We start from the raw sequence: 4,474 nt of genomic DNA, 5'->3' as shown, positions 1-4,474 counted from the left end.
TGCTTTTTTCACAGGATATTGCCATGATGTGTTCACTCCCGTCACTTCCACTGCTGTTGCCATCCTACTCTTCTCTGCCTGGACTCTATGCCACCTGTGTCATCACTGCACCATCCATCATCGCCTCCTGTGTGCCCAGTTTTCTTGGACCAATTTTTTGAACTCTGTTTACACTGCCCTTGGACTGTTTCTGCTCCCCTTGGACTGTTTCCATCGCCCGGCTAGCTCAGTCGGTAGAGCATGAGACTCTTAATCTCAGGGTCGTGGGTTCGTGCCCCACGTTGGGCGCCACTTGTCGAACGCCCCCCAAGCCCACCAGGCTTGGGTCTTCAACAAAAAGGACACTCAGGCATACGTCTGAAGTTATGCGAGGAATTTATTAAAGGGACAGCAGGTACAGAGAGGAGAGCGCTCTTTAGTAGGAAGAATCTACTGAGGGGTCCCACAGATCCTTTTTATCTGGCCCAGAGTTTGGGTCACCTAGGTGAATCTTCCCAACAGAAACAAAAGGGTTACTATAGAGACAGCATGAAGGCCGAACTGAAACTAAATTTCTAGAAGACCTGATTTATCATCCAGATACAGCCTATCAGCTCTGACCACTGAAACAGAGAGCTCAGAAGCTCTTAAAGTGACACTCTCCTAATTTCCAATGCTTATGGCAAGCATGGCTCCCTACAAAAATACATCTTTGTAAATTTTCCATGATGCTATTGATGTTGTTTCATTTGATGAATATATATCTATCGTTTTGTAGTATTTTCTTCCTTCCTATGAAACACATGTCATTTATGTCTATTCTTTTAAATTTTTAAAGTTGCAACTGTGCAGTGAATTTCTTTATTAATATAAGATTCTTTCATTGTATACAAAATCATTGTGAGTCAATTGCTGTTTACTCTTACCCTGAATTATTTTTTTCATATGTTTCTAATGATCTTTTTCATTTCTTAACCTGCTTCAGTCAAATGGCTCTAAGTAGTCACTTCACCTATTTTCACTAAGTTACCTTAACTACTCCTCTGAAATCCACACAAGTATCAAACCTCTGTGAATAACCAGGCATGCTAATTACCCAATGTGAATCATTCCACAATGCATATATATTTCAAAGCATCATATTTTGAATTACCAAATTCACAATACATAATAAATAATGACAAATATATCTGTCAAGGTAAAAAATAATATATAGATTTAAAAAAAAAAGCTAGATATTGACAGCAATTTTATGACCTGTAAACTTTGGTATATTTTTTTCATCTTTTTATTCATTGATTTTTTTGTGTTTATTTCATACAGATCATCCCCAACAACCTTATTCATCTTTATGCCCAGATCCCAAATGGCACCCTCCAATAACACCCCCTAATCCACTGGCGCCCATATCTTCTGTCATCCCTGTTACTGTCCACTATGTTGTCAGTGCCCCCAGCCATTCCCCAGTGCAAGTCCATCCACTGAGTCTAGTCAGCCTATCTGGAGTTCCTTGTTTTAGGAAAATCAGCTTTTCCTCATCTAGCAGGAATCCTAGCACCAAATCCTTATAAGTGGATATGTATCCAGACATAACTAGAGAAACAAGGATAATGTAAAGAAACCATGGAGGGAAAGAAAAAGAAGGAACCTGAAAGAGAAGAACAGTAGGAAACAGGTGTCAGTAAGGGAAATATGGATAAAAATGCAGTTTGGCATATTCTAACTGTTCGATATTGCTGCATTAATATGAGTTATAAATGACAGTGGGAATCTTTAAGATTGTAATTTGCTTATAGAAATGAACACCAGAATCTATGAGATTAAAAATGTAACTTACTTGTGCTTATTGTTTCACATTGTCAGTTCAGCACATGAATTTTGAGGGTCTAATCCATACTCCCCTGGGCTTCCAGGGAGGGTCTGTTTTAACAGAACTAGTAAAAAAAAATCTCTCCAAAGTTTCTCATATGTTCTCACACCTATAGTCCCAGGTGCTGTTCAAAGACAAGAAGGAACAATCACCACAGAACATGAGGCAGTAGTTGTCCCAGGGCAAAGGGAGTCCAACTCATCTACCACCATTCATAGCCCACTACTCCCAGTGACCCCTAAAAGTTAGTGTGATGACTGGTTTGAGGCCAGCATGGGGCAATGGCACACCTCAGAGGATGCAAAGTAGAGGTCAACATGAGCTACAAAGGAAGACCATGTCTCAAAACTGATAAAAAAATTATATAAGGGGTGTACAAAAATGGAAAACCAGTAACTCAGCTCAGTTGAGGTGGACTTTTCAAAAGTAGACAATGAGAGAGAAAGAGACAGCACCAATGGGAGACTGGAGGACTGTTTTACTTAACCTCATTCCATATTGTAACATAGGGTCTACTTGTGAAAACAATGGGCAAGCAAGACAAGCAGTTAAATTATTCTACATATGCTCACAAAGAGGGTTGCAGCTGGGTCAGTAAAACCCAGAAACATTATAGGAAATAAAATCAATGTCTGAAAGAAAACAGAAGAGCTTTATAGATAGATAGATGATATAGATAGATGATAGAAAGATAGATGATGATGGGTGATAGATAATAGATAGATAGATAGATGATAGATAGATGATAGATACATAGATAGATAGATGATAGATAGATAGATAGATAGATAGATGATTGATAGATAGATAGTTGGATAGATAGATACATAGATAGACAGATAGATAGGATAGATGATAGATAGATGATTGATAGATAGATAGATAGATGATAGATAGACAGATATAGATAGACGATAGATAGATAGATATATGATAGATGATAGATAATAGATACACTGACACACAAGCAGAAGAGAGTACTATATGTTCATTCACCAAGGATGGTAAGATTTCTACTGGATATAGATAGATGATAGAAAGATAGATGATGATGGGTGATAGAAGATAGATAGATGATAGGTAGATAGATAGATGATAGATACATAGATAGATGATAGATAGATGATAGATACATAGATAGATGATAGATAGATAGATAGATAGATAGATAGATAGATAGATGATACCAACTGAGTAAAGAAACTATTCATAAATTAAGACAGACACTGTGTGTATGAGAAGGAAAAAGAAGAAGAAGGCTAGAGGTTAGATTCCGGGGTGGATGTTGGACAAAAAGTTTGTTTACAACAATTTTTATCATATTTTAAAAATTAATCATTCAATCCAACCATTATGATATATCACCAGTTTTTAGAGAAATGCAATTTTAATATATTGAGTGGAAATTTAACCATGGATAGTTAATTTCTATGTCAAATATGTTCAGTAATTACTTATTTTCATGGCATATTTTATAACATGTACCTCGCATTGAAATTCAGAACCTAAATTCATATTTTAGGGAAAATTTATAATAAATGTAAAAATAAAATTAACATGAAAAAGTTTATATCTGAGAGGTCAGCTTATATCTACCTGAAAGTTTGTTGTACCTGTCAAACAATACCTGTCAAATGGTGAAAACATTTTTATATACTACCTCAGGCTTTAGACAATAATAGCTTCAGTTGTTGCATAAATGTAAAACTACATTTCTGAATCTTAAAACCAAAAGATTTTCCCAGGCTTCTAGACTTGCTAGACAATGAATGTAAACACTTGATGTTTATAGAACAGAATTTATGAAGCTGTCAGTGAACTGACACATAGCAATAAAATGTGCTGTGGCTGGAGCCTAGATAATCTGCAGCAGATGAATTAAATTAATACTAGGCCTTGCATATTCATGCTGTGGAAACACTTCTAACAGATTTCTCCATTGTCTTGAGGTGCCACAGCATGGTTAGTAGTAGAGTTAATTGTACTCTGGGACTTATGGGAATTCACACATCCATAGAATTGGCTTATTTTGTGTAAGAGAATTCATGATTTTTACAGGGAAGCCATCCATCCATAATTAAATTATTATAATGGAAATCACTTCACTTTAAAATGAATACTTAAGCCAGGCGTGGTGGCACACACCTTTAATCCCAACACTTGGGAGGCAGAGGCAGGTGGATCTCTGTGAGTTCAAGGCCAGATTTCTTAATATTTCTTTCTTTCTTTTTTTGGGGGGGGGGTCTTTTTCAGAAAAAGTCTTCCTGTAGTCCCACTGGCCTGGAACTCACTACGTAGACCAGGCTGGCCTTGAATTCACAGAGATCCTCCTGCCTCTAGCTTCCAAGTGGTGGGACTAAAGGTGTGCACCACCACTCCCAGCTTCATAATATTTCTTTATCATTGGAATTAGATCTTTGCATACTTTCCAGTCTACAGACATATTTACACTTCATTTGATAATATGCTGGTAAGACCACAGTACTCCTGCTGCTGCCATAGCTGCTATAGCTCCTCCTTGATCACTGAGATTACATGGTTTTCCAAACTTTGTTAGAAGAGGTGTGCACCACCACTCCCAGCTTCATAATATTTCTTTATCATTGGAATTAGATCTTTGCATAC

General features: G+C 37.1%; 1 non-coding gene across 1 annotated transcript; it reads left to right on the top strand.

Moving 5' to 3' along the window:
• Positions 1 to 215: 215 nt before the first annotated feature.
• On the top strand, positions 216 to 288 carry Trnak-cuu. Its single transcript has one exon. It is a non-coding gene; the product is annotated as a tRNA-Lys (tRNA).
• Positions 289 to 4,474: the final 4,186 nt, after the last annotated feature.

Source organism: Nannospalax galili, unplaced genomic scaffold (genome assembly GCF_000622305.1).
Source record: "Nannospalax galili isolate Female #2095 unplaced genomic scaffold, S.galili_v1.0 scaffold448, whole genome shotgun sequence".
NCBI lineage: Eukaryota > Metazoa > Chordata > Mammalia > Rodentia > Spalacidae > Nannospalax > Nannospalax galili.
This window is presented reverse-complemented; position numbering and strand designations above follow the sequence as displayed.